This window comes from Falco punctatus (genome assembly GCF_963210335.1).
Source record: "Falco punctatus genome assembly, chromosome: 2".
NCBI classification, from domain to species: domain Eukaryota; kingdom Metazoa; phylum Chordata; class Aves; order Falconiformes; family Falconidae; genus Falco; species Falco punctatus.
In genome coordinates this window covers 67457710-67477888 of record NC_137581.1, presented here as the reverse complement: position 1 = coordinate 67477888, position 20179 = coordinate 67457710, and the positions used below count along the sequence as shown (strand labels likewise).

Here is a 20179-nt window from a genome sequence, read left to right as displayed (position 1 = left end):
GCTTTATTCTCAGGCTAAAAGTAAGCAAATATTTCTTACCTTTGTGTCATGATCCTTGGATTAAAAAGCCTTTTGTTGTAAGAACGTTTAAAGTAAAAATGCATGTATAAATGCATCCAAACAAATGTACGCACATGCACAAACAATCTTCTTTTTCCAAAGAGGTCTTTTATTGGCTTCATTTGAAAATTAATGCTCTCATGAGATGAGGTTAAAAGTAATTTAAAGTAACAATAGCTTGATAATTAGCGTTTGGCAGTTATTGCTCATGCTATTTTACAGGCTAGTTCTGACAAATTCCTGCTTTGACACCCAGTTGTGTTTCAGTGCTTTTTCCCTTTTCCCACAGCTGCTGTAATCGATAGCAAGTAATTGTTTAAAACATGAAATCAGCAAGCATCTCCTGTAATTTCCCTTCCTTTCTTTCATGGCCATTAGGAAATGGTCTGAAAGAGGGGGGGGAAAGTAAAATGTTCCCTCTGTTCTCTTTTTTTCACTATCTATTCATTTTCCAAATATTCATCATAAAGAAGAAAATGCTGATAGAGGGAAAAAAACCCCACAAACCTAATCAAAAGCTTTCTGCCTGAAGCCATTCAGTTTGCTATTCAAACCAGGAAAGTGTCTATAGTTAGACATGGTTGTGTTCCTTGAGAACACGAAAACATGACAGCATATTATTAGTGCAGAAACTAAAGAGCAGCTGTTAGTTAGCACCTGGTTCCCAACAGCAGACTGGAAATACAAAAAGAGACACTCTGTGTGTGCACTGGCAGCAAGAAGGGAACAAACATCTTAAAATCCACTCTTCCCCTAAGAAAGCAGTGCTCCCTTCATGATGTCTACACAAAGCCTTGAGAAATCATTGCAAAGGGAAGGTGAAAGGGAGAAAAATGCCCCAAGGACAGTGAAAACCAAAACAAGGCACTGTCTTACCTTGCTGCAGCTCGGCACTGCCTCTGCTTGTGAGCCTGTGAACGAGAGAGGACGGGGACAGGCTCGCTGCTTTATTGGATCGCCCAAATTGTGTGTCTAGTAATTAGACAGTTAGGCATTCTTGCTTTGGGTGAGCTATAAATATAATACCTCCAAAGTACCAGCCATCGGCAGGAGATAAGGACCACAGCATCCCTGTGCTACCAGCCTTTTAAGGCATCACAGCTAGAGCAGCACGAGGCCCCCGATGGAAAAGGCTGCCATGCTCCGGAGCAGACCCGGCCCTTTGCTGTGCTCCATTTGGGAGTGCTTGATCTTAAAATACACTCACCTGCTGCAGAGAGGTCCTGCGAGGGACCCAAAGGAGCTGGCAGTATTTCAGGGCTTGATATTTTGGCTAAGCTATGAGCAACTCTAATTTCTCAATCACATTATCTGTCAGGGCTCTGGGATTGACAGAAACACCCTAGGAAATGCCAGCTGCTCTGCAGATGTAAGAGACTCCAGCTCCCCTTCGTCTGTCTGTCTGTCCCTTGCAGGTGTGCAGCCTTGTTGCAGGGGAGCCTGTGCCTCGTGTCCTGCCTTGTTTTACCCCTGCATTACATTGTGTGGGGAGCGGTAGTGTCAGTGCTACCATTTCACAGCAAAAAAGACAGCAACTTTAGAGACTGGCTTGAAGTCATGGAATAAACGTGCATAGGCATTGGGGCCGTAGCTCAGGAGCGAGCTCTCTGCCAGGTGTGATGTTGGGTGAAGGGAACACTGGTACGTGGAAGGAGCAAGAGATTAGAGGTGGAACAAAGCTCCTCCAGCAGCTCCTGTAGGCAGTGTCTCACTGGCTCTGGAAGAAAACCTGTTGGAGCAAAGCTCAGTGCGGCAGTGGGGTTACAGCCTGCCTACCTCTTTGGGGCCATCTGCATTTCAGTGTACTTCTGCAGGGAAGGTTGCAGCAGAGGCATGGTCCTTAATACAAAGCTGAACTATTTTAAACATTTTTATTTTTTTTTTAGGAAAGGAAAAGGAAAACCTCTCTTCAAGTGAGGGAGATGTAAAAAATTAGCATCAAGTAGCCTCCACATGCAAGCAAATGACCCTGCATAGCAGCATACATCTCTGAAGAAATACTGTGCTGTTGAACTGAGGCTGCCTCTTGTTCCTTCTCCTGGCTGAAGCAGGAGTACTTGCTGAGGGATTTGATTTCTTTGCTGGATTTACTTCTTAGTTGCATGGTTCTGAAGAGCCCCTATTCCCTTTATCTCCCTCTTCTCCCTCTTCTCTGCAGAGTGCTGGCTGAGCAATAGTCTTTAGGAGACAGTGTCAACTCCCAGCTTGTCTCTGAGCAGTTAGTTTGGATAGCAAGCATGGGTCAAGCCATGGAGACTGGATACTAACATGAACTGTGTGCCAAGCTTTCTGACATGACAAGCTGATTTATGGTTTGACATGGAGCCCAGTCAGGTTTTATGGTTTTAACTCCAAACCAATGAGGGGCTGGCATCTGAAGGGCTCATCCTAACATAAAAAAGCTCATAACTGCACGTCCTCTGTCCCTGCCAAGCAACATGATTTGACAGCCTGAGTCAAGTCTCTTGAACAAATGACTTTCACACATCTCCTCTTGTGCATGCAAAAATGCCCAGCTTCCAAGCACTGTGGACAAGGAGTATAGGCTAGAGACTTAGGTTAGGGAGAGAGATATCCCAGATTCCTGATGAAAATACTGTTCATTCTAGAACTAGAGACCTTTTGCCACATGTTCCTTTAGCTACTGTGTAAACAGCCCTTTCACATTTCCCAGAACAATAAACAGTTATGAAAAGCTGTATAAGCAGCAAAAATGTTGTAGTTAGGACATACGTTTGGACAGTTCTGGAAAGCCTCAACCTTTTCCTTTTAGCTAATTTTTTTGTTTGCATGATTCAAAGGTCCAAGTGGTGTTGTAGAAACAACCTGGATAAAAAATGGTTGTCCCTTGCTCCGGTCCAGGATGTCCTGGGCACTAATGCCATGTTTAATCCTCAGGTGTCAGCCTGATTACAGAGCACATTTGGATTTGGTGTAAACATCAAGCAGCTGGGGACCAGCTTGGGGTAAACGTGGCCTCCCAGCACACTTCATCTAACTATTTGGGAACGTCCGTTACAGATCTGTAATCAGCAAACATTACCACTTTTCTCTCTGAAAAAAATCAAATGACCTACAAAGCTGTTGTCCCCGCACTGTCCCTCTAATTAAACTGTCCCAGTTTCATGTCAAGTATTGCTTTGCTCGTTGATGGGGAAAGGAGGGCTCCTTGAGAATGGGCGCCATAGGGAGGCTAAAGCATCTATGACGAGTCAGGCTGCTGGGCCTGATCCTGTGCTCCCCACAGCAGGTGACAGCTGAGCGGCTCCGCTGAGACAGGCAGGGAAATGCTCCCATGGTCATGGCACAAGCACCTCTGAGATACAGAGCAGTGCCAGGCCAATGATGGAGCAGAAGTATTCCTGCGGATGTTGTCAGAAACAGAGACATCTCCAGGCTTCTCAGCTTTATAGTGGCATCAGAATTTAGCCTTTTAAAAAGAGGGACGGAGGCTGAAGCGCTCTGGCCCAAAGCAGCAGTGGCACCACGGGCCCCTTTGCCATCTCCACTCCATGGATCTGCAGCACTGGTGCCAGCCCTGCTGCTCCCGTGACTGAGGCACTGGCAGGAAGGAAAACAGGAATTTAAGCCAATTCTTTATTCCAAGGTGATGGGAGGTGCATGTGCTAGAAGAGCTGCTCTAGAATCATAGAATCACAGGATCATTTAGGTTGGAAAGGACCTTTAAGAAATTTGCAAAGGAAATGCTGCAAGCTTTAAAGCATGGCTCCCTGTGGAAACCATACCAAGGTCCTGTTACCCATTCCTTACACTGAGCTTAGAAGCTTTGCCACTGACCCCTCACAATCAGGATTTGCCTTGCCATTCTCTGCAAGTCACAGAAGATGCTACAGTGTGGGCATCTGAGAAGGATGTAAATCTTCAGGACAGCTTTAACAAATAAAAAAATCTCACTAGCTTGCACTGGTACTGCCTTTTCTAAATGAAGACCTCTATTGACAGATATTCATGGGAATCTGACCTTGCTGTCCTGACATTTGTGTTCATGGTGGGTAGCACAGGATTAAAACTGTGTTATGAGGTTGTTGAGCCTTTAATCTAATTTGGAGGATTTAGAGGTAGGTTCTGTACCTATGATAATGACTGCCAGAGACTTAGCAGCAGAGCCAGAAGGGAAGAGGGAGCCTGTGGAGATTTTGCTGGTAGTCAATATTTTGCAAACACTTCACACTCAGGCCCTTGCGGTGAGGAAGATGGGATTAGCATTCGCTGTTGAGAACTAGGGACTTGGCTGCGCTAACAAGCCATCAGCCTGCCTGCTTCTTCTAGCCCTTTGCAGTCACAGGTCACACCAGTACCTTCCAAACTTGCCCTTAGAGACCCAAACCCAGCCACCCTGCACCTGGAGGAAGAGCATGCACAAAGGCTGACCCTCCTGCAGACCTGGGGGCATACAGCCTTTCACCAGGAGGCACATGGTGTTTCAGGATCACCTTTAGACTTCCCATGCATGTGAAAATGCTTGCGGCAGGCAGCACTTGGGCTCTAGCAGCAGCAGCCTCGGGGGTACCCGTGACAGTCCCCTGGGGACGGAGGGACACCTGGAGCATCCCAACCCCAGCTCCCTCCCAGTGGGTGTCTGTCCTGGCTGCCACCACCATGCCCAGGCTCTGGAGCATGAGCGGGGTGGAAGTGCCTTCAGATGAAGCAGCAAAGCATGTGTGATTTCCAAGGGCCTCATGTCTGCCCGGCTTGCCTTCCTGCCCTATGTTTTGAGCTGAAGCTCCAAGAAGGTGTCATCACTGCAGATACATGCAGACTTGCGAGCAGGCTGAAATGCTCAGAGCCCTGTGACCTCTGTGTTCTCCATGGGTGCTGTCATCGGTGGTTCACCTCACCTACTTTTTGCCATCAAAAGCTGGCATCTGGTGTAAGCTGGTTATCTGCATGCTTGTTTTGCTGGGTGGGGGTGCATATCTCCCACTGCTGACTACAGGGAGAGAGGAGATGACTCATACCAGACAGCTAACTTCTGGTGACTGAAGTTATGTGAAATGTGCCTCACTCAGCCTGAGATGCCCCTGCTGTGTGTAGTGTACCACAAAAATGCCTGTGTCAGGCCAGATGTAGGTTAGCCTAGCCCATTTTCTCGCCTCTAGCAATGGCCAGTAGTTCATGCTTGGGAATATATATTCCCAAAAACAGGCTCCTGAATTCCCACAGGTTTTAGTTTGGGGACTCTGAGACAGAAGCAAACTATATTTAATGACCTTGATGGATTTTTTTTTTTCCTTTATTTCCATAAGTTTCTCCAGCTCTTTCTGAACCCAAATGCTCAGTGGTGCCATGCCCACTCCCTGCAGCTTGCGCCTCCCAGGCCTGGGGGGGCTGGCAGAGGCTTGGAGCACAGGCAGCAGCTCTTCCCCTAGCACAAACAATACCACATTTGGGTAAACGATGCAGATGAGCCTTAGTCTGAAAATTCAGACACCCAACTCCCCAAAACCTCTAAAACCAAACTTTGCAAGGAAAACCTAGGGAGCTTTCCCCTTTCTCCCCCTCTCCATCCCCCGTCCTGCTCACACTAAGGGAGACAAATCCAGTCCCCAGTCTGCTCTGCTGCCTTTCTGCCCTACTTACGGTCTCAGGGTTTGCTTTGGAAACGTGGGGACACAGCACTGACAAATGCCCTGTGTAAAGAGAGGACTGGATGGTGCCTTTTTATCCAGAGGGAGCTCTGGATATATTTTCAGAGTGCAAACAAGGTTGGATAAGCAGGAATAATTTCTTCTGCACTCTTCCATTTATCTGCCTGGCAAATGTTACAGCTCACAAAAGGCCACCACTCTTAGCAGCTGTTCCGTGGCCTCACCTCTGCCCTTTCCCATTTTGGCTGAAATACTCTTTCACTCTGCTGGTTTTGGATCATGCTGAGACTTCTCCAGTCCAAAACTAAATCTACCCTCATAATCCACCAAACTAAGTCCTGATAAAGCTAAGCGGGCTTCATTTAACAACAAGCTGAGATAAAACTATTTGTGGGTGCAGTGACAAAGGGATCCAACTGATCTCCTGAGTTTAAAGCAGATGAGAGAAGCAAGCCCAGTAACATTGAATTTCAGTGCCCCATTTGCACTCTTACCTGCCTGTTGGAATTAATGTCTTTACCCTACTGGAGCTAACTCCGCCAGTGAGTATGAGTACATGTACAAAAGACACTTTCAGGATTCTTTTTAGGAGAGAGATATTTTCTCATGAGATAACTGTTATCTGAGAGAAGTAAAGTGCTGTGACCCAAGCAGCAAGAGTCAGGAATTGCCACCGGCAAGATTAAGCAAGAGCTCAGTGTGTTTCACCTGCTGCCAAATACAAGGGTGCTTGTATGGGTAAGGAATTTCAGCCTAAGTGGTTTTATTTTGGCATGCATAAGAGACTAAAGCAGACTTTTGTAATAGAAGCTGCAGATTGCCTTAAGCGTAGGTGTAATCGCCAGCCTGGCCATAATAAGTAATAATAATCCCAGCTTTGGCATTAATTCATTTTGTGACCTTGGACATGACACTCACATCCATGTTATCAAACCTGGCAAGTGCATGCAAGTCCCAATGAAGGACAGAGGAGCTGCAAGCGCCAAGCACTGTAAAAAAAATCAAATTAAGCTCCCTGGGGCTCAGGTTTCCCACTTATAGGGGAAACTATGAGAGAGATCATTGCTGAGAATAAGATCTGAAAAATACAGTGAAATCATAAAAAATTCCCCAATCCTTAGCAGACTAAGAATTTCCCAGACCTCCACAGACATTAGAAGGATCTTTCTGACAGGAGCACAGTTCCCAGCCAAAAAGCCCCAAGATCAGCTGTGACAGCCTTTTCCCTACATCTTCTGCCTCAGGCTTCATGCTTGACAGGGGGCACATGATCTCAAGTGATGGTGCTCTGGCAGCCCAAAATTATCCTGTTTGCATACACTACACCACAATCGATAAGCTGCTCTTAAGACATATTCAGTGTAAAACTAGTATGAGGTTATACTACCTTCACAGGCATTTCCCAAAACAGTGCAGAAATAGAAATTAAGATAGTGCAGCTGGTAGTGGTGATAAATCTAAAATCTTACGCAAAATGTTTAAGCCTTGTATCGTCTTTGCACACTGTGGAATAGGGCACTGCCCCCCCTTTTTGGCATTGCCTTGGTGTAAGCCTGGTGGCTCACATTAGCCTGCTGAAGGCCCTCGTGTGCAATCTGAAACAAGCCCAACAATATTAAAAAGTGATGTTTATAAAGAGCAGCTGTTGGTGTTATGGTGTACATCCTTCCCCTGGAGACTTAATCAGCTGCATAACTAGTAACTCGATCTTTGCTAGTGGTTTGTTGCCTTGCTGATAGAAGTGCAGCCCAGGGCTACCATATACCTTTTAGGCCATTTAGCACAATGAGAAAAATTTCACTGCAAAGCCTAGATTAGCCTCGATGCCAAGTGCCAAAATTAATATCAAACCTGACACCTACTGTTTCCCCTTACCATGATCCTGTATGTGACTACGATGAACCTCAAATGCTTGTTTTCTCTCTTTGTTGAGCCACTGATTTGCCTCTTTTCTCATCCATAATATAAAAATTCTCCAGCTGATTGTATTAATACCTTATTTTTTTCAGTGATGCCTTTTGTGAGAACTCACAGTGATTTTGCTGGTGGCTGAGAAAGCTGTGTATATTAAAACTGGCACCCTGATTTTATGGCCAAGTTCGACAGAGAATGTGACATTCACCGGGGGGACAGCTCTTTATGGTACCTCAGTTAAACAGAGCTACTTCTATAATCACCAGAGCTGCTCAGATTTTTCAAAAATTATTCAAAGATAAATAATCAGTGCTATGACCATACATTAACTTGAAAGTCTTGACAGACATGTTTAGCCATTAAGTTGCTGAAGCACAGAAATCAAACCCAAGGCATGCTGAACAAGGAAGCGATGTGTCTTTGCTATGTGTGCCTTGTCAGCTGAGACTAGCTAAATTGTTAGTTGCACACTGGTCAAAACACACAAAGAGCTCTCTGATTTTCAGATTGCTGGGAAAAAACCCACAGTGCCTTTTTCATGCTTTAAAAAGATACATTCAATATAGCTGAAGGATAGTGAGATTAGAGCCTTTATCATGCAAAATCTGCAGTCTGTTTTTGCACATATCCTGACAATGAATTTGCTGATCTTTTTCTGATCGCCACCTGTATGCCTCATAAAACCATTATCCAATGGAATACCAGACCATCTTAGCACTACCATAATTTTCTTTGTGTTTCTTTCCATGTTCCACCGTCTCTTCTCCCCTCGTCTGTTATGCTGGCACGCCACATCTCTCCCCTGCTTCCTTTCTGCCCCGGGCACCTGTGGTGTCAGCAGCATGGTCTGCCAGCCTCCTCTCTCCACTCAAGCCACGTACCCCACAAGCTAATCCTGTCAGTCCCTGGCTCCTTAGCATCCTTGCCACTGCTTCTTTCCCTGCAAGGATTAATAGATGTTTCCTCAAAACATCTGCATTTTCCCCCCTCCACCTCATTTCCCACATTCCCTCGTTTAACTTTATGCCCCTACAGCACATTATTCCTCTTCTTTTGCAGCTGACAAATGTTCTTGCATTATTCCTCATACATCAAGCCCTGCACAAGCATGTGCGTCTGGCACCATGTGGGCAGGGCATGCCAAACCAAGATGAGAGCTGAAGCCATCTGTTGCAGCTGTTGTTTTATGGCTTCTCCGCCATGCTGGAGCACGCCCCTGCCTCGCAAGCAGGAGTCTTGTGGAAAGCAGTTCAAATCAATAAATCACCCAGACACGCAAGGTATGCCCAGCACCAGCAATAAGGGCAGCTGCTGAGTGTAACCCAAGCATCTTTTGGAAAACACTCCTGTAAACAAATCTGCCATTTAGGTTTTGGGCACAAACATTAAATATTCTGGGGAACTCCCTGCCAAGATGGAGACGAGAGGTTCACACCTCTCTTTGATCTGTGCTTGCACTAAAATTGGCGCCTGCTCAGCAGACAGCAGTGCTTTTTTCTAGCTTTTAGGAAGAATGTGCTCCTTTGCAAAGACGCATGAAGAAGAAGGCATTTATCCGAGTTGCTGCATGAGCCGTGGACGTCACCCATGGTTCGCAATTGAGCTTGGGCCTGAAGAGGTTCAATAGTTGCCAAACCTAAAGTATAAAAAGAAAGGCCTCCTGGCATTGAAGAACCTAGAACAAAGGGAGATGAACAAGTAGAAAGAAAGAGATGTTGTTATCTCTGCCTTGCATGCTGAAATGCTTTTAGGGCATTCAACTCTGTGCATCATCACACCAAATCCTAAAATGACACTAGATCCCAGACCTGTGGGCTCTCTGGCTCTGACCCTACTTTGGTCCTGATCTATCATTGTGTGCAGGAAAGGCTCTGGAGACAACTTTGTCTTCTAGAGATCAAGTTTTTAGAAAAACAAATATTGGATTTTATAGAAGTACAATAATTTCATTAATAAAATCTAACAGGTAGGGGGAGGTTGTATCTTAAAAAAAAGAAAAATCTGACTGCTGCAGAAGAAGTGTGAATCTCTATTTGCAGTTGGGTACCAAAACAGTAGAGGGTGTCTGCTTCTCTGCAAAGCTGCAGGACATTTTTAGGATGGCTTGTGCAAAGCCATGGAAGAACACTGGCAGGAGCCCACCTGGGCACTTAACCAGCTCAGCTGCCCTTTTCATTCCCCTGGTTTATGGCACCCAGACCTGACCTGAAATGATTAAGGACTCAAAGCTGAGCTCTGTGATGGGCCCTTCCCATGAAGCCTCTCACTGCTCCGTCCCAGCAGGAGAAACCCCTCACTCCCAACCTCTGTTGCAGCTGCACTTTAGGGCTGCCAGACCAGGAGGGGATACTCTGCAGTCATAGCCATCTGCCATCAAATGTCATGTAAAGTTGCTTCCCTGTCTATAAAAGAAGGTGACACCACTTTCATTACACATGCTGCAGGGCACTGCAGCTCAGGGGAGGAGGAAGAGGAGGAAAGTGTGGCAGGGGATGCCCAGAGTATCCCAGAAACACAGCTCCCAAGGTCCCCTTTCTGGCACAGCTGAGTTAAAGGCCTGAACAGAGAAGCCTTTCAAATGTGTGACCTACTGCTGCTATGATGGAAAGTGATTTGCACCATCTCTCAATGTGACTGTAAACAACAGAGCATTTCTGCTCCTTTTCAAACATGGTATCATGCTAGCAGCTCAAATTGCTCAGCTTTTTCTTGGTAGCCCGATAGATTTGAATGCCAGAATCTTACCAAGGACAATCCTACTGCATAACACCGGCCAACCAGCAGCGCTTGTGCAAAGTGAAATAACCTGAGGGTCGAAATCATTCTTCACAGGGGTGAGATCAGGTTAATGTCAGACAATGCAAGATCATTCCTCCTGATGTTAATGTGACAGCAGGTATGTAGGTATGCCTACAGCCCTTAAAAAGAAGTTAAAACTTTCCATCAGTGCCCAATTTTGGAAGTTTGCGAGTAAGGATGGGCACTAGCATTGCATATGAAATTTAAATACAGTGACTGCTTGCTGTAAAGCATTGGCTAACATGGATCCTGGATTTGGGAAAACAGATGGAAAAAAACCCCATGTTAATAGAATACAGAGTATGATAAATGACTTTTGGTTTTAAAGTTTTCCAAAAATCTCTCATCCAGTACATCCATACCTTCAAAGGAAGAATATACCCTCATGGTGTATTGCAGGGGCGTTGCTCATGCCAAGCATGTTTATGTCATTGTCAGCCTGAAATAATTTGCTTACCCTTAATTCTTGTCTCAATGAAGCCAGATCTAACTCACTACATGCATTATCACCATTTATATGTTTATATCTACTATGATTATTAGCTTATGCATATATATGACCTGCTGCTTTGAGTGTATAAAGAATTAATGCACGGATGCTTGAATCCTGCTCTGCCTTGGAGAAACTTCCCTTCACAGTCAGCATACATTTAGGTAAGCACCAGGATGGTGATATTTTTCCTCTGTCTGTTCCCCTGGGCAGAAGATCCCACCTATCCAGAAGGCACCAACAGTTCCAAGGCCAGGTAATGGCATGAGCGGGCGAGATGTGAAGGGGACCTGAAACATTCCAGGGGAGAAGAGAGATGTGCAAGGACGTACATATCTCTGAATCAACATCCCTTCAATGAAATACATGTTCTGGACCAGGCTTTGCTTAAAGACAAGTTTCCAGCTGAAAGGTATGTAAGCATGCTGAGAGTGTTTAAACTGGATAAAACAGAGAACAGAGTTAGCATAATGTCTGCAGCTGTAAGTTTTCTTTTATTTCTGCACAGCTGCCTCTAAATAAGGAGATCATACTGCTGATCTTTGGATTCCTGAGTAAATTCATTCCTTACTTTATCTTCAAGACTGTCTGGTGGTAGGAGTGATTTAAGGATAACTGGCAAACCACCTTCATTCCATTCCCAAAGAAACGATGATTCAGTAAAGGGGGGTGTTGGACAGTTCTCCAAGAAAAGATACAAAGCCAGAGGTAGCCAGATGTTCTTCCTTGAGCTGCATGGGACATTTTGAAAGTTGATAATGAGCCTTGGAAGGGAAGCGTTGTGTCCCATGCCCCCCCCAGACACACACGCAGAGCACATCCCCTGTCACATGGATCAGCACAAAGAGGAATCACTGCATTTGTTGGCACAGCCAGCACTCACACAAACATAAACAGCACAGACAGCCTCATCCTGTTCCCCCTCTCTGGGGCATCAGGATTAAAGTCCACTCTGAGGATATATGCACAATGTATTTATGGGTCATTTCAGGAGCTGGTCTTAAGACACTCTGTCGTCTAGTTGGCACCTAGCTCCTGGTCTCCTCCACCTGCTGGCATTTGGACCTATGAGCCCCAGAGGTTTGTGATCCCCCTCTGGGTGCTGGTAGTCTCTAATCCTACTAGTCTGGTGTGAAGCTTGGTAGCACTCACACAAAATGACTCAGGACAGAGCACGCACCCTCACAGAAGCCAGTTAGAAACAGGATTTAGTGGCAATACAGGATAGATGGTGGTGATGAAGCACAGGACTCAGTCAAGCAACTATACACTCAACTGGGCCCTTTTATCTCCTTTGCCCCTCTATTTCCTCATATTTGTTATTCCCTCAGTTCATCATGATGCCTCTGTTTTTCCACCTCTGGTCCTTCCTGTAAGCATCCCTTACTGATTCTCACAGTCCCCTGAAAACCTCCCATTGAGAAATTTTATACTATCCTCAAATTCTTCTTCCTATGCAGACCACGCTAAATTCTGCATCCTGTTAGGCAGCACCTCCCTTTCCTATGCATGGCTCTTTGTCCCATTTGGCTGTCCCGTCATGGGGTGTTTCACACTGGTAATGGTCTAATCCTCCTCCTTTGGTAGTTGTATGGAGTTGCTGATTCAGCGGGCCATATTTTCACTGCTCAGGTCATTAGACTGCCTCCATCTGTCACTGATCCTTCCTAGTCTCACTGCTTGCTGTGGTTGCCCTTTAGTCACATAACACACAGAAACCTAATGTTGCTCTTTGGGTGGCTAGTATACGTAAAGGCCAAGCAGAACTTCCCATAGAATGCCGTGCTGTCTTGGTGCACCCGACTGCACAGACAATGTCTAAACCATGTAAAAATAATTTTTAGTAAAGAGGAATAGCTGTATTTCCAGCTCTCCTTGCATGTTTAAGACAAAGTTTCCACAAGTGATCTTTGTGGCTTCCATCTTGGAGCCTCCAACTTGAAATGTATGAAAGGAGCTTCATTCCTAGAGGACTCAGCTGCCAATGAAATTCAGCCCGCTGAAAGCTTCATCTTCACACAGAGCAGAGTCTATCCCCTTCCCTGAAAGCACAAGTGCCATGTTTACCCTTACCATCTCTGCCTCAGATACTCCTGGAACTGAAATAACCCCAGTTTCCATAATTTAATTAAACTATCAGTTTGAAATGCCTGAGCATTGTCTTGAGACTGTGTGGAAAATATGAGTACAGATAATTGCGTTAGCTAGGAATAACAAGACAGCTTGCAGTGTAAGATGAGAAAGGATGACGTTCGGTGTGATCCAAGCTGACAAATCCTGAGATTATGGCATTAGGCTGGTCCTGTTGTGGACTGCAGAAGAACTGAGATAAATGTTTCTTTTAAAATGGGCATCCAAGGGCGTGTTCCAAATAATTTGTTTCCCCTTAGTGTGACTGTGTGCATTCCCTTAATACCCACTATTGTGCTTGACACTGCTTGAGCAAAGCCATATGTAAGAGGAAAAGCATAAGAGCAGGACTTACTGTTGGCAACATCTAGATCACGGAGATGCTTGGAGACTAACCACAGCTAAAGAGGCTTTGGCCCATTTTATTTCTACTTAGATGGCTTTTTTCTTTATTGACATCGTATTTATTGGCACATCACTCAGACTGAAGAGTTTTCTCATGAGGATGAGGAGAGATGTAAGGTTGCATCATGGCACCTGCACAACTCTTTGCCTCTGAAAAAAACCAACAGGTTTATCAATCTACTGTATCTCAGGTGGGGGCTATGTGCATGGTTTCCTCTGGGCTTTGCGCTTTGCTTTTGCAGCAGAGAAACCTGTGGCAGGGCTGTAGCAACAGCCTTCTGCTCCTTCCTCCTGGCCACTTCAGCCCTACTGAGAGCTCTCCCCATCCTCAGTCCCTCATGGCAACTCCTGCCCAGGCAGATGGGTGTTGCAGCAGGTCTGATGTTTGGAGGGATGCAGCTGGAGGTGTCCATTAGTTGGAAGAAAGCAGCACTGTTATGCTTGCTTATCCCTTATCAAAATACTTTAAATAAAGGACCATAATGCTTGGTGGTTTTATTAACATAAATTAGAAAGAGCCTCTGCCAAGAGACCGAGACGTTATGGCAGCTAATTAGTAGAAAAGCCATTAAAAGACATTTTATCTTAGAAGTAGCAAGGTGTGAAAATTTGTTTTGTTTGTAAGGCTTATTGGTTGTGCGATGTCAGTTCCAAGGCCAGGTTGTAAAGCAGGGCTGCTTAAGGTAATCATTAAAAAGTAAAAATCTTGATTTTCCAACTGTTTTGAAGATGCTGGTTTTAGGGGGTGTGTTACTGTTAAATGTATCTGTGTGCTTCTAAACCAAAAAAGAACCAGTAAAGAAACAAATGTGAGACTTGTGTTTCACATCAGCAGCCCGGCTGATAGGGCTTTCACACTGGGAGCCTGCTCTCTGGGATTTCTCAAAAATCAAAAAGCAAAGCTTAGTTCAGCCAGAACACAAACCAGAGCATTAATAGGCTCAGTTTGGTCCAGGTCCAGACTAAATAAGAGCATGGCTCACGTCAGACCAAATCAAACCGATCTTTCCTGGAGCTTGCTCCCCAGCCCCTGCGATAGTCACAAGGACTGTGATGGGTTTGTAAATTCTGCTGTTGAATCTATAGGCTCAGTGGTCACTGTGTTATCTGGTGCTGTTGCACTGACCGCTGGTCACTTTCTGCCACCCATGGCAGTGTCTGCCCAGCGTGGCTCTGGGGAGAGGACATCTGTGATTCTGCGACATCTGAGCATGGCTCTGCAACCTCGTCCTGCCCCAGCACCCCCCACTTTCCCTGGCCCTTTGGGAGCCCTGGCTGCCAGCTGGGTTGCAGATCGTGTTTCTCTGCAGGAGCTCCTTCTGCTCTGTTTCAGCTGCCTGCCGGGCCCTGTCGCCAAAGGCCCTGCAGGCTATTCTTCTTAGAAATCACAACACCAAAAAGAATGTAACATTAAAAATAATCCAGGAATTAGAATATGAGCTGCTGTGGGGAAGAAAAACCCAACTAAACAACAAAAATACCCCAGCAAAACCCCAAACGCCACAATATCTTATTTCTGTCTGCCTGAACTACTTTCCTGGATCTTTCCAGGGGGAAAAATCAGTTTATTTTTTCCTCCTTCCAGGCTGTTGTGTAGCTTTTGGGCATGATCCAAACTCCACTGAAGTCAATGGATAGTTTTCAAGGTCTCTCAATCAAGTTTTGAATGCATGGTGGTAAAAAGTGTGAGTATCCTGCCTTACACTCAAGGTGGAAACACACATGTCCTACAAGTGTTGCACGTTAGTGCTCTGTAAGTAGTCCTCTCCCTTCCCCTGTTTCTCCAGCACATGCAAAGGTCTCTGGTGATATGGTAGTTGAACATCTTCTCAGAAAGGAAGACAAGTCTGGCTTCCTTCTAGCGATGAAGCTGCTATTGGCAATGGAGTTGCACATCACAGGAGTGGTCCTTCTCCTGGTCCTTGACTGCATAATGTCACACAGAGCCCTGTGGCAGTGACTCTGCAACTGCATGACACTTTACCTGGTAACACTGTAGGTCTCTGGATAATGTACCATCAGCTTCGGGTCAGGTTGAAGAACACACATCTCTGCAAATAGTCACCAAACCATCCTTATGGCCCAGGCCATTTGTATTTTAAATGGTTAACCTTTAAATTACATACTTCGATAAGCGAACAACCTTAGATAGCAAACCTTTGGTGGCAGCCTAATAGATGAGACATTGGCTGATGCCACAGACAGATAAACTTCTGCAGATTTGAGTGCCTAGCGATGTGAGCCCTTGTACCAAGGCTATTAACAAGGCCAGGTAAGGATCTGGCCATAAATCTATGCCTGTCCCACATTCAGACAGACAGCGCTAGAGGCTGAGGTGATGAGAACTGTTTTAAACCCTCTGATTCATTCCAAGTACTGTGAGTTAGACCAGGTCTGCTTCCCAGACCTTACTTTGCAAATGGTTGAGGTGAAAGCTGAAGACTTACCAGTGACTTTATAAGCTCTGTTTGGTACAGTTTATGCCAGGCACAGCTCAGGGTGAGATTTGCCAAGGCCTCTCACCAGGCTTTTTCACAAAGGCACTGGATCTCGTAGCAAAAAATACATACTCCCCTCCTCACCGTTTTGTAATGAAAATGAACATCACATAGCTATAAGGATAACCCCATATCAAACCACTACTTGTTATAGTAGCTTGAAGTAGTGCCTCAGAATTTAAATTTCTGATACTCTTCACATTTCCCCGAAGTTGTTTTTTCATTAACTTCTTTTTTCTAAGCTGTTACAGCTTCCTGAGAAATTCAGGGTCTCTGTGGCTTCCTCCAGCTTTCGTCTTCCTGGCCATGAGACTCACTGAATACCACAGAGCCACAGAAAAGCAGGGCTGAACCCTCTGCCCCTGGGCAAGATCAACTGCAAACATACCATTTCTGACAGATGTCCTGACAAAATGTTAGCTTGTTCTTAAACACCTGTAGGACCTATGTGATATTCAGCAGCCTTCCTGAAGTGTTTCAGCACTTTTTACTCATGCCTGACTCAAGCCTTTAGCTCAGTCCATCACTAAAAGCTCATCAGTCCTTCTGTTGTCAGTGGAGGCTCTGGAGGCTGCTGACCAGAGGAGGCTCAGGCAGGAGCACACATCCTGGCCAGGTTAGGTTAGGCAATATGAACACCCTGCTATGTGCATTTCTGTAGTGTACCAAACTGATTTGGAACAAAACTCTTCTAAGGATCTTCTCCCGACCCCCATGGTGTGGTAAAGGCCAAAGGGGTGAAGCACATCCGGTCAGTTGTGCCACAGGTACTCAGAGAGGTTTACCAGTTGTAGCACCACAGGTGGAGATATGCAAAGACAAGCAAGAAGAATATTTTTTTTTCTCCATGAAAGCTGTTTGTCAAAATTCCTGTTCTTGGTACCAGTTATTATGAAAGCTGCCCATAAACGCACACCACAGCACACCAGAAAATGAGTCTGATCCCGGGCCAGTCCTCAGTCACCTTACATCTCCCCTTCCTGCTATCGGAGTCTGGGCTGTTGTGACCTCTGCATTGTATGGCAGAAGAATCATTGTCCTTTTCTCACTACAGCATTAATGCTGGCCGTTTCAGACAAAGTAACCATGATTTCTTTGTAGACTAGTTAACCACACCTGCATCATTGTGACAGAGGTGGAAAAAAGTATTTCCTAAGCAAAGATTTTGCAGTCAACTCGCTGGGGTACTACAATCTCCCAACAAGCTGGCAGCAGCATACACAACCACACTGAGCTGAATATTTCATAATGTCAAATAATTTTGTGTGCCTAAACAATCTTCAAAATAAAAACATTTTGTCAGCCTGTAGGTGTACCCAGACAAGTGAGATGATAACTGTGGAAATGATGTCAGTCCCCTGGGGAATGGTCTGTTTCTCCATAGTGTCATAGTACAAAAAGCCTCTGGCTCAGGCAGTGTCCCCAGCTTTGTTTAGGATCACTGCTGTGTACTCAAGGAAAAGCTCTTGGTTTGGATTGTCTGAGGGGGTTTATTTTTTTCAATTATTATTTCACTACGTAGACTGTACATGTTTTTATAGCCTACACAGACTTTGCAGTTGATCTTAAAAATATGTAGAGCTGGTTTTTTTTTCTTTAAAATGCAGTCACTTTTAGGGGCTCTGCACTGTACAGCACAGTAAACAAACAGTTAAGACTGTGGGGCAGCGAGCCTGCTGCAGGCAGCTCATTCTGCATTGACTAATTATTGTTATTATTATTGTTGCCACTATTGCTATTATTATCAAAACTGCTAACAAAGGTAATAAATACAGCAGCTGTTTTAGGTTAGCCTCTAACAGCATCTCCCTTTTTAGCGGAGCAAGGTCCTTGCTGAAACTGCTTCCATCTGCAAAAGATTATTCTGAACCACTTCTTCCATCAGGCTCACAACAAGCACTTTCCAGATACTCTAGCTCACCAGACACTCCTTGGAAATGTCAGATATGTCTTTTGTGAAGAGCTCCTATTTTAAATAATATATTAATATTTCAAGCAAATACTTGGCAAGCCTCCAGATTTTGCCAGTGGGTCCTAGCATCTTTGGAAAAAAAGATTTATGGGCAGTGCTGGTGATGGAGGGGTGGACACTGGGCATGTAAAAAGCATACTTTGTGGTTTTAGTGACGCATGAATTATAATCACAGATGGTAGTGGGGTGCATTCCAGTCACTGTGACAAAGATAAAAGGCAAGGTGAAGATTTGCATTACTAATTATGGGAGCTTGGTGTTCAACTATGCAATGCTGCTGTGGGTAGATTGTCTTTCAGAAAAGTACTGTTACATTAGCTGTCCCGCAAAACATCCACTCGGTCATTTTAGCATACAGGTAGTGTGACGTGGCAGAAGTACTACTTGTTGTGCAGGTGTGACTGGAGCGCAGGGCACTTGGGGGTTGCTCCCTGTGCTCCCCAGGTAAGTCATGTTTTACTGCAGAGCCTCCATGGAGCAGGGACACGTGTAGCTGCCCAAGAAAGAGGGTCTCAGCCATCCTGCTCCATCCAGGGTGAAACTCCGTATAGGTATGAGTCCTCTCCTTCCTGCTCTTTATGCCTTTCTCTTCTCCCTCTCCCTTCACTCCAGATTACAGTCCACCCAGTTTTAATGTGTCATCTGCCAGGCACCTTTTACCTTACTATTATCAGAGGGGTTAGACAACTATTGCCTTGCCCTGGTCTTGGCTTACTCACAAACTCCTTCCCCAGTAAGCTGAAAGTGGTGTCTTTCAAATTTTTGTCTGGGTTTTTTTGTTTGTTTTTTTTTTTCATCCAGATTCGTTGCTAGATCTGGCATGATGGCAGAAACAGAACTGTGGGAACAGGGAAAGAGGGTGGCTTTATAAACTGGGTCCTGCAACAGGGCCGCCACATGTGGAAAGCATTGCCCTCGTCAGCAAAGTGATGGGCTAAAGGGAGCCCTTTGCCCCCACACCCCCACCTCTGCTGGGTAAGTGTAAAACCCGCATTGTCCCTGAGTGTTTCAAATACAGGGGGAGTCTCTGGCTTCAGCCTGAGGTTATTCTTCAGCTGCCAGATACCCAAGTGGATTTTTCGTGGTGTAAGTTTGTGTACTGCAGTAGTTTTATTTCCTGGAATGTAAAGTCAGATACACACCTATACAGAAGGGAGGGTACCAGCTGAGGGCACATAGATGTTACAGCTTAAACATCTGCATCTGAGTGGTGAGCTACCTCAGGCACCACGTACAGCCTGTGGAGTCCAGAGCACCATTCAGCTTACCTGAAAGTATGAGGACATCCTCACTTGTTTAAACAGTGATGACTGCTAAAGTAAGACAACCCCCCCAGCTATTAGCTGTAAAGACTAGTTCAGAAAAAGAGTCCAAGTCAGCCTTCAGTTGGAAATCAACCCCTGGTTTCTTCTGAGTTAGTAAAGATTGTCTTCAGGGCGGAATTCGGAGAGGGAGAAGGGCAGGAGAGCCCGTCTGTGATTCAAAGATACCTTTTTCAATTTTTCCCTTTTCCTACTCAGTGCTTTTCACACATCTGTAGCAGCACAGCACCAAAGAAACTACAACACCACCTCCTAAAATGAAGCTAATGCTGGGCTGGGCTGACAGAGGCTTGCAGAAGAAGGTTTTAAAGCAGAGCTGTTTCAAGCATGCTAGCAGATGGCAGGTTATTTGCATGTCAGAAAACACTCCTGGTGGAGATAAGCAACCATAAACACCCACTCTTTGCAAGCCTGCTTTCATGCTCAAAGAAACCTGACGCTCAGCCATGTGGAGGAATCATTTCTTTCCTCTCCGTAGCAGAAAGTTCACTGAAATGGAAAGCAGCTCTTACAGCTGAGTACTCCAACTGGAATTATTAAGTATTATTTAATAGCTGGCAAAATGATGTATTCACTTTATCTGTTATCATGTAAATACTTTGTACTAAATGCACTAAACCATCTTTTGCAAGATTAGATTGGATTAGACACGTACTATAAAAATTACTCTTAATGAAAATGTTTAGGTCTGAAAGAGGATTTAAATATTATTTTCTATCACTTTAGGGCCTTTGTGTAAAGGAGAATCTGGTCCTTTATGTTTAAATGGTTTAAAGCATCCAGCTTAAACCGCATTACTCAGGAACTTCCATGTTGCCATTAATAACCCACTCTTAATTTGAAGTACAGAGGAAGAATAGTAATCAAAACCTGAATTTCCAGGCATTTTCTAATTCAAACCTATCTCTCTTTCCTATATTAAAAGATGAGATTTATACGCTAAGTTAACAGACTCTTAAAACAAGGCACTAAAAGCAGAG

The 20179-nt window shown here is 45.0% G+C and overlaps 1 protein-coding gene across 2 annotated transcripts in view; it reads right to left on the bottom strand.

Moving 5' to 3' along the window:
* Positions 1-20179, bottom strand: part of FHL2 (four and a half LIM domains 2) — a 67083-nt gene that overhangs the window by 43097 nt on the left and 3807 nt on the right. Inside the window, exon 1 of one of the 2 annotated variants that reach the window (XM_080377477.1) lies at positions 937-20179. The exons of the other annotated variant lie outside the window; for it this stretch is intronic. The gene's annotated coding sequence lies outside the window, so the exon portion shown is untranslated. The remainder of the gene's footprint in view (positions 1-936) is intronic. 2 annotated transcript variants of the gene reach the window in all.